Source organism: Vicugna pacos, chromosome X (assembly GCF_048564905.1).
Source record: "Vicugna pacos chromosome X, VicPac4, whole genome shotgun sequence".
Taxonomy (NCBI): Eukaryota; Metazoa; Chordata; class Mammalia; order Artiodactyla; family Camelidae; genus Vicugna; species Vicugna pacos.
The window spans coordinates 26,489,149-26,500,550 of record NC_133023.1 but is presented as its reverse complement, the minus strand read 5'-3'; positions in this window follow the sequence as shown (position 1 = coordinate 26,500,550).

The window sequence follows — 11,402 nt, the reverse complement described above, 5'->3', positions numbered from 1 at the left end:
ACAAAGACGATAGCCAATCAACTGTACTCACAGCAGGAAGGTATCATTTGCTTCTTCTAAGTAAATCACATGTTTACGAAGGGGTTCAGAATGACCCCCCTCCCCACCAATGTGCCACTTTGGCATGTGGACTCTTTTGAGCTGAATGCAATCAAGATCCAAAGGACTCAAGAAAAACTTTATCTCTGTCTTAACTACCTAAGAGAATTCAGATAGGGACCTAGCCGCAAGAGAGTAATTACCAAGAGATAATTTTTTTCTGAATGACCCATCTGTATGACAGGGCAAACATCTAATTACCAAACATCTGCTCTTCTTATCGTCCTGTAAACCACCCTCCTCTCCTTTAAAGTCCCAGGCCCCCATTCCATTCCTTAGCTCAAGATGGCATATAAGCCGTAATTGGCAATCTTGTTATTGGGTCTCATTGTCTTTGTGTAGCCCCTATATCTATGTAATTAAAATTTTTTTCTGTTAATCTGTTTTATGTCAATTTGGTTATTAGACCACACAGAGAACCTAGAAGGATAGAAGAAAAAATTTTTCTCCCCAAAAATCTAGATATTTCTAAACTACTATATTATATAAATTGCCCAGGATTTTCTAAATGTTTCTCTTAAGAAACAAGTAGGGATATCAGACCAATCACATAATTTATTAGAAATAAATTTTTTGTTTACATGCTTCTGATCAGCAACACTTATTTTTCAAAGGCATGGTAAGCATTAATCATCTGCTTAGCTGTTTAGAACACTCTTGTTCCTTCCTTTAGAAGGGTAAATTCTCAGTCTGACACATGTGCAAAACTCCAAGTAGAATTAATTGGGATTATATTTGAAGAACAAAGGGAAGATTACTCCCAAAGAATGAATAAACAGGTATATATTCATGTATACTTATTATCCTCTTTTAAAGAAAAAAAATATATATTCATGAGTACTTATCATCCTCTTTTAAAGAAAAAAAAATCAACCTTAGATGATATAACTCACAAATACATTAGACTGTCTGCAAAAGAAAAAAAGCGTTCAACCTCTCTCAGAGCAAAAAAGAGATATAATGGGAGGTCAATTGAAGAACTTATTAAGATCCATTCAAGTCTAAAAAATATATCTTTTTGTTATAATTGATGGTGTGAAATAAATTTCTTTAAAGAGGAAAAATTTTGGAAGAAATTATCCCAAGTACTCTTCTAATTTATGTTAAAACTGGGTCCATGAATCTAAAGATGTAAGTTAAGTTGTAATTTTTACAGAAATTGTTTGAGGTTATGTTACATGGCGGACAACAGATTAATTCAGTCTGGTTGGGGTATGATATTAAACGCCAATGGAACAAAAGGATAACTCACTGCTTGAGGTAGAGTTTGTAATTCCATAAGAAGGACACTGCAATTTAGCCTGAAGTAATGTAGTACAACACCTTTTATTATTACATGGTTGCATCTCTGCTTGTCATAAATATTGCTCAAAAGCAAAACATTCCAGTGATCACAATCACTTTGAATAGCTTTGTTAAAATGCTCTTTTGGAAAGAAAAGGAAATTATCCTCACTGACAATAAATGTTACTATATTAAAAGCAGTGACTTTTTACTAACTGTGAAACTGAAAGCAGTTTCTGTTTGCTTTTAATTATTATTAAAATTATAATAATTTTACTTAAAATCACTTTGTTGTTGAAAGAAAAATAAATATTATTGTTAGTTATTATTTTAGGAACACAGTTGAAAGGTCTCCTGCTTTCTGAACTCATAACAAATTAATGAAACTTTAGTTCAGGAGGTCAAGGAACAGCAAGATTATCTTAGGAGAGGGGAAAGTACTAGAAGAAATCTAATTTCCTTCTGAGTTTTACTTGCTTCTTCCTATCCCATTCCACAATATTTGTTAATGAGCAACCAGCCCCTTGTTGTTCTGAATATTGTCTAAAACTAGTTAAAGGCTTAATTTAAAACAAATTTATTTTATCATCTCAACACTGAGGAGAAAATGAGTGAGAAAGGAACAGTTCTGACATCATTTTTTATTGGTGCCAGATTAGTACTGCTTTGAGGATTGTGATTTTAATGCTGACAAATACACACAAATCTTCACATTTATTCCAAGAGATTATACTTTTTTATAGCTCTATAAATTCTCTAGGCCAGCCTATTTCAATTATGCTTTCCAGTTTTTAAGTCATTTCTTCTGCTTGTGTGGATAGGTGATTCAATTGAGGCTAAGACATTCCTGATTACTTAACACTTTCTCTACATTATTAGGTTACAAATGATAAGGGAGTTTTCATGAATGTGTAACACACTATATAATGTTACAGGAAATTGCAGGAAGCCTTACACGGCCGTTTATGAGCTCTTTGATTCAAGGTATCACTCTCAGAAAGGGGAAAGGAATTTTTGTGGAATGTTCAATACATTCCACAATAGCTGGGTGAATCATTTCCTGTTTGGTCCCAGGACAGCTATGACCCTTTATTTCCTGAAACAATTAGGACATGGTTTTAGAGTGTATTTAAGAAAGGTACAAGAAATAATATTAAGCAAGTTTGGTTAATTAACTTTATATATTGTTTATATAACTCAATCTACACTCAGTAACCTCTTTCCTTCTCCCCCTCCACCAGAACATAGATAACAAAAGCAGATATTTGTGTGCAGTTGTTTATAGACAAATATTTTGAAGAACTAGGTTACAGTTAATTATGATACAATATGTTTCCTTTTCTTTTCTGTGCTATGATTTGTAAAATTAAATAAATGTCCCTTTATAATTTATTGACCGCTAGGGAGCTCAGAGGTAAATTTCAGTTACATCTGTGGTAAATATGCAGGAATCAAGTAACTTTGAATTACTTTTTCAATGAGATATGATTTCCATACAATAAAGTACACAAATCTTAAGTGTACAGACTGATGAATTTTTATGTTATGTGAGTTTTTATGCCCACAAATTTACCACCCAGTACAAAATAGAGAATGTAACACCCCAAAATTTTGTCTCCATATCCTTTCCCTGTCAGTACCCCACAAAAGATAACCACTATTCTAATCAGTATATAATGTGAAATTTTGTATGGGATTTGTGGCACATTATATGAATTATTCTTGTTTTTGCTTTGACTTTATTTTTCTTTACCTACCTCTAAATTACACATTCTTGATTTATTTTACTTATACCTATAAGATATCTTGAATTCTTAACTTGGACCATGATAGGTCTTAAAATATCCCTAACAAGGGCTGAATAATTTGTAAAACTACTAAGGAAATGAGAGTTGAATGGGAATGTAGGAAACTGGGAGGTCAGTTACTGATACACTTCCCCCTACTTCTGACTTTAAATAATAAATATGAAATACTAATATAATCTTGCCTTTTAAATTTCAAAAGACAATATTTTATCCAACCTCTTGGTTTCATCCTCCTTCAAAGAGAAGTACCATTAGATTCAATCCGTATATCAAAAATATGATTCTGTAACCAAGAATACCTCTGATAAGGTAATAGATCACGAACAATAACTCATGCAAAGGACTTCTACTTCCAGTCAAGATGTAGTAACAGACTGGACTTATCTAAAATAACAAAATAACAATCTATTGGAAATAACCAGTGTATTGAAATTATACAAAAATGGAAAATCTTGAAAGTAGCAACAATAATAACAAAACCAGAAATAACAAAAACATAGTTAAGGGAAGGGAACCTGGGTGGGCCCAGCAGACTCCCTCAATTGAGGACACAGGTGAGAATCTGGGGAAACCAAAGCTGCTAGAGTTCATAGGACAGACTACCTTAGACTACAGAGAGACAGAGAAGACTGAAGCTCCACGGATGGGTCTTCTTGGGTATTTAGCCCAGTACTGATGTGCACGTGTGAGGAAACTGTGCAAGGCTATATATTTTGTGGCTCTCTTTACTCTGCTCTGGGCCCCAGGAAGACTATCCTCATAAACTAAATCACCTAGTCTTTGCCTTTGGCTTTTGGTTAGATTTAGACAATGAGAGGCACATCTAGAAAGTGGGCAGAGAGGAGAGAGTAACTGGTGTGTTCATTCTTTATATTTCTTCCCTGCCCATTTGAGGTTCTGCAAGGATTGAGTAGCTAGGCTCTTGTTATTCCAAGTGTGATCCTTGGACCAGGGGCATCAGCATCACTGGGCAACTTGTTAGGAACACAGAATCTCTGGCTGACTCCAGGCTTGCTGAATCAGAATCTGCATTTAAATAAGATTCCCAGGTGTCTCATATGCATATCATCTTTAATATGCACTCCTTCTTTCAAGGCTCTAGCTTTCACCAAATTAAGATAACACCTTTTCCTCCTCATTCTATTCTGGCCCAGGGACCATAATGGCTTTCTGTTGTCACTAGTCCCTTGTTAGATCCCCTAACTCTGTTCACATCTCTAAAAATAGACCCTTTAAAAATCTATTTTCCAGTTAAACACTTTTGAGTATACAGTCTGTTTCCTGACATATATTAATGATGCAGTCATATATTATCTATCTTAATATCTATATATCTATGTTGATAGCTATATACATACTATATCTCTATCTCTGCTTTCTTCATCTCCACCATTGTCTCTATTTCTATCTCTTCCTAAAATTCCAGTCTTCATGCTTCAAAAAAGTACATGGAATTTTGTAGCACCTTCTTTTAGTTATAGCTCAACAATATCAAATTATGTACAAAGTAATTTCCCAACAAAGCAAATCCAGAGTTTGTGAAGAAGAATCTACTATTCCTAGTTCACTGGGGAATTTTGTGAATCTGGAGAGGAAAGAATGACATAATTTTGTTTGTATGCTAATGTGGTGAGTAGCCTCTAAATTGATTCCCAATAATCCCTGCTTCCTGGTATTTACACTCCTGTGCAATCTTCTCCCCTTGAGACTGTGCTGGATTTATGGAATCACTTCTAATAGAGTATAGCAGAAGTGATGAAATGTGACTTCTGATACTAGTTTATAAAAAAGATAGTGGTTTTTGTTTTGAGTGTTCTATCTTACTTTTTTTTTTTTTTTTTTTTTTGCATTGCTTATCCTGGAGGAAGCCTGCTTCCATGCTGTGAGGAAGTCCTATGGGGAAGCTTCCCTGCAAAGGGAATGAGGCCTACCAACATCCACATGAGTGTAGATCCCCATCCTCACATCTTTTAACATTGCAGATGAGCAGCCCTAGCCAATGGGACAAAAGCTTAACTGCAGTCTCATAAGAGACCTTTAGCCAAAGGCAACCAGCTAAGCTCCTTCCACATTCCTAACTCACAGAAACTGAGATTATAAATTTTGTTATTTTCACCTACTAAATTCTGGAGAAATTTGTTACATAGTAATAGATAACTAATACAGCTAGATATTTTTAAAGCATAAAAAATAACAGGAATTTTATTTCTTAACAAGAAAAAGATATTTTGTTTACTTAGTGCTTTTTTCTTTCAAAACTTACAGATTTCTAAACATCAATTTTGAAATATATTTCAGGTCACTTTTTAACCCAAATCAATAAATTTTCAATAAATTGAAGCTCTAGAAATGAGAATATAAATATAATTTAAGAAGATGAAAACTAGTATAGTTTCTTCCAGAGAAAATGTTAATTTACCTGAAAGCAGTATATCTTTCCAGGGAAATAGGGAATGATTTGCATGTCATATAAGTACAGAGAATGGAATTTTATAAACTGATTTTTTCACAGAAATGCCAAGATGCACCTTCCATATTTCTTTTTTTAATAGTTTGAGGGGGAAAATACATATAAAAAAGCAAAAAAGCAAAAAAGCAAAAAAAAAAAAAGGTAATAATGCACTGGCTAATATATGTGGCTGCAAAGTTAACCACAGTAATTCTTGCTTCATTAGAAACAATGTGAGGAATATAGCTTAATCGAGTGATGGTGATGCTCAAATTGAAAGAATTTCAAATATCTTTTTCAAATTCAAAGTTTCCAAATAGTTCAGATAGCTGTTTTGTATTACTAAAAATACATAAATCGTAGAAAAAAAATTCAAAGTATACAACCATAGATATTTTCATTTGTGAGAACCATTAATTTTTCTTTGATTTTTAATCTCCATTCCCTCTGTCTCCTGTTCTAGGAGAAAGGAGAGCAGTGAAAAAAGTGTTGTGGAAACAAAGAAGTAAAATCTCCAGAATCATGTTCTTTTAGAGGGCAAAACAGACCATGGACATTTAGAGGTCTGGACTCCAGTGTAAATAAATGTTATTATCTTGATGAAGTCTATTGGTTTCTTTTCTTCTGAATGTGTGAAACTGTAAACTGGTATACCCCATAATCCTAGAGTTAAAAATAGAGCCTTAGTGCTAAGTACTGTCATGAGGACAAATAATAACCCCTTTGGACCCGCTGGTTAGAATAAGACATATGAGGAGAAAGGAAAAAGAGGTAAGAAAATGCTTTGGGGAACAGAGTCGGTTAAAGACCAGAGCAGGGGTTCTCAAAGTTAAGGAGTCATCAGAATCAACTAGAGGGCTCAGTGTTAAACTTTATACACATAAGTTTCTAATTTAGTAGGTCTGAGATGGGGCCCCCGCATTTTTATCCCTAACAAATTTCCAGGTGATGCTGATGCTGCTAATCTGGGAACCATAGTTCTTTAACTACTTGTGAAGTTAGGAAACATTTTGGTTAGCAGGAAAATCTTGGCTAGTTACTGCTGCAGATTAAGGACCCTTTTAAGGAAACTGATGAAAACTGTTCATGAGATTACTCCATCATGGCTATTTGAATATAACTGTGGTATGGGAAAAGATAGCTGTAAGCTGGAACTATTGGTACCATCTGCAGGAAAAGGAAAGTAACCAAAATTTATCAAATAATGTGTAAGGTTTTTATGAACTTAGTTATACTGTTATATATAGTTTTAAAATCTTATTTATACTGGATTTATAGAGTTTGAATAAAATCAATGCTTATTTTATATACACATATATTTGTCTGTGTATATGTGTGTGTATGGCACTATTAAGCCCTAAATTGAGGCATTTCTTGTCCTAGTATAAGTAGTCAACACCAAATGCAAGAATATTAAAAAAAAAAAAGGTCTCTTTGCAACATTTTCTTAAAAATGTAAGATAAGATAGATTTCTTTGTTCTCGGTCTACTTTTTAAGAATAATATTACCTACCTGACTGAAGGAGAATTAATAAAATGGCCACACTTAAGCTAACAGATTGGTTATTATTACGCTTGCCCTTAAAATGGTCAACTAACCTGAGTGACCAGTTGCTACTCACAGCTCCAGGCGCATTGTCAAAATAAAGCTATTAATTTTACTGTTTTTGCTTTATTCCAGTAATTGAAAGTAATAATCATACTTGGTTTCTGAGTTGTTCTCCAGGGAGAAAGTCAAGGAACTGTAACATTAGAAAATAACCTGAATTACCAAGAAGATCACTCCTTGAGTGCTTATGAGATAAAGAGTTTGAAAACAACAAAATGACAACCACCAGTCTCTGTAGAATTGGTTGCTTGGAGGCATCATGACACCACTTTAAATCTTATGATGGAAAAATGATTCTGTTGATTGTTAGCGATGTTTTATTATTTGAGCTATGGCTATATAATCACCCTACCCCATCCCCAAGATGGGTTCATGGTTTTGAAGGCAGTAGTCTGCAGTGAGTCCCCTTTGCCTGGCAAAGTAATAAAGCTGTCTCTTTTCTTCTATGCTCTAAGATCCATTCTCTGACTTTCAGTTTGGCTCATCAGGTACAGGAGCCAATCTTTTGGCAACAACTTTAGGGAAATCAATATACCATAGATTCAAAACTGATTTTTTTAAATGCCTTTCCACTTAGATTTGTTACTAGTAACAATAATGTCATTGAAAACATCTTGATTTTCACATAAATTATTTTAAAACCTTTTTAAAATAATTGGTTTACTAATATAAAATTGATATATGCTCAAAAATTGTTCAATCATTGGATGTGTTGGGGAAGAAGACGTTTTTCCTCTACCCTTCTAAGTTCTTTTGGCTAGTCTAAAAATAATAAAATTGACATGAGATAGATTAACAGGAGGAAATCAAACAAAGTTTAATAACATGGGAGAGACCTAAGAAGATTGAATAACTTGCCAGAATGGTCAACATCCTCAAGTTACATACCATCTTCAGCTAAAGATGAAAGAAGATGTTGGCAGTAGTGTTTTGGAATTTCAAAGGGGAAGAAGGCAATTCACACAGAGATAGGAAATCAAATGTTTGGTAAATAAATATTTTCTGGGTCAGGCAGAGACGATGGGACATGGAGTGGACTCAGTCTCTAAGCCCTATCCAGTCTCCCCCACCACACCTAGTCCATAGTCTTTGTAGATATCTCTGGTAAAGCTCTATTCCTGGAAGGGGTCTTTTATTTAAATTCTTTTAGGCAGTGCAAGGGGAGGTAACAAGGAAAACTTTCCAAGTCTTCTGTGTCTTAAAAATATTCAGCCTAAATTAATCCTGATGCCAAAGACACACATTATACTGTGGCAAATCTCACTGCCCTACAAGAGTCTAAGTTTTTTTTTTTTTTTCGCTTCCTTCCTTCCCTCCTCCCTTCCTTTTTTTAATTGAAGTATAACTGACATGTAACATTATATTAGTTTCAGGTCAGCATCATTTCTTGAAAACACTATCCTTTCCTCATTGCATTACATTCATATTGAAATGGAGCAGGACCCTGTGGGGCTCTCCCAGGTACAAATACTTTCTCTGTCCCAAATCTCTTATTTATAGGAAATAGGCTTCATTCAGCCTCTTAGACCTTCCCTGAGTTCCAAGGGGCAGATTCAAACATATGCTCATCAGGGAAGTGAGGGAATGCAGAAACAAAGGAGGAACAATCAAGAAACAATAGTGCAGCAATTAAAACAGGGTCCTGGTTCTTCTTCAAGAGATATTCATAATAATATCTTTGAGTTCTTCTGTAGGAATTAAGGCCCCAATCAGGTGAAGGATGGCAACTTCAGGCTGAGCACAAGATTCTTGGAACACTACCCTGTTACCTCAACACCAACAAATCAGAAGAAAGTCACACACCCTGCTGTCCTCACCCCAAATTTTGCCTATAAAAACTTTTCCCCAAAAACCTTTGGGAAGTTCAGGGTTTTGAGTGCAAGCCACCTGTTCTCCTTGCTTGGCCTTGCAATAAACCTTACTCTGATCCAAACAACATTTCTGTTTGTTTGGACTCACTGTGCATTGGGCACAGAAACTTTTGTTCAGCAACAATATCTTTGTTGAAAATCAATTGTCCATAAATGTAAACTTTTTTTCTGGACTCTTAATTCTGTTTCTTTGGTCTATTTACTTATCCCTGAACTAATACCACACTGCCTTGATTATTATGGCTTTATAGTAAGTTTTAAAATTAAACTATATTTTGTTCTTTTTCAATTGTTTTGGCTATTCTAGATCTTTCACTTTTCCATTAAAATTGTAGGATCAGCTTGCCAGTTTCTGCCAAAAAACCACAAACAACAACAACAACAACAACAACAACAACAACAACAAAAACTGCTGGGATTTTAAGAAGAATAGCCAGGAATTAATAAATTAACTCAAAGAAGATCACCATCTTGACACTACTGAGTCTTCCAATTTATGACCATCTCCATTATTTAGATATTCTTTAATGTATTTCAGAAATATTTTATAGTTTTCAGTATATAAATCTTACATTTCTTTTGGTACATTTATTTCTAAAGTTTTTATCCTTTTTGATACTACTATGAATGAAATTGTTTCTTCATTTGATTTTCAGAGTGATCATTGCTAATATAAAGAAGTACAATTGCTTTTCATAGTCTGATCTTGTATGCTCTATGGGGGAGGAAAATGATTTTCTCTCTACACTTCTAGGTTCTTGGCTGAGACTTCCTATAATAAAAAGATTAACAGGAAAAAAAAAACCCACAAAAGTTTAACAACATGTATTCCTCCTGAATACCAGGGAGATACCCAGGAAAAGTGAATAACTCTGAAATGGCCCAAGCCACAACCTGAAATACCATCTCCAGCTAAAGACAGAACATGTTGGCAGGGAGGGAAGCTAGTTAGGGGAGGTAACCAAGTAAAGCATAGTAAATAAGGGTAAGATTTAAGTCCATGTCTTCTCCACTGAAAAGTTTCTAGACATTTATATGACTCTAAATGCCTCTTCTCTTCCTGGTATAGAGAGGGAGACACCCTTATGATTGGAGATTCCTCCTATAAATGTAAGTGTCCCTTAAAATGAGTAACTTCTACTTGGTTTTTCAAGATTTTCCTGTGTCTGCTATTTCTAAAAAAATATCCAGCTCAAGATAATCCTTATGCCAAAGACATATTTTAGGGTGGCAAATTCTGCTCCCCATCAAAGAGAAATTGGTTATGGTCTGTCAGGAAACATGTTTTCCTTTCACTCCCCTCACCTGCGGTGCTGTGTTCTCATACTGGGGCCTCTGCAGGGACGTCCTCAAGCTTTCCTGTGATTCTGGATCTCACTGTGTTCTAATCAAAGGATTACTGGTTATGCCTTTCAGAATGTTGGTTCTTAACTTTTAAGAGGTCTCAGGTGTCTCTGGTAACCCCCAATATTGTTTCAGTTCTGACTTCTCACTCTTGATTACATGAGGCTGAGGCAACTATTTGTCATATTTTTTATTCTCCATTTTGATCTTTACATTTACCTTATGAAGAGATTTGAGAAGAGGATATATATCAAAAATTCTCCAACTTTATTATATCCAACCAGAAGACTTACAGTATGTTCTATTTTCATACTTGTGTCCTGAAATACTCCCATTGGTAAACTGGGAAAAAAAGAACAGAGAGATCACACCACAGAAATACAAGGAATCATAAGAGGATACTATGAGCAACTATACAGCAAAAAAAAGATGACAATGCAGAAGAAATGGACAATTTCTTAGAAAGGTACAATCTGCCAAGACTAAATCAGGAAGAAGTAGACAATATGAATAGACCAATTACCAGTACTGAAATTGAATCAGCAATTAAAAATCTCCCAACAAGCAAAAGTCTAGGACCAGATGGCTTCACAGGTGAATTCTACCAAACATTTAGAGAAGAGTTAACACCTATCCTTCTGAAACTATTCCAAAAACTTGCAGAGGAAGGAACACTTCCAAACTCATTCTATGAGGCCATCATCACCGTGATACCAAAGCCAGACAAAGATATCACAAAAAAAGAAAATTATAGGCCAATATCACTTATGAATATAGATGCAAAAATCCTCAACAAAATACTAGCAAATCAACTCCAACAATGCATTAAAAGGATCCTACACCATGATCAAGTCAGATTTATCCCAGGGATGCAGGGATTTTTCAACATACTCAAATCAATCAACATGATACACCACATTAACAAATTGAAGAATAAA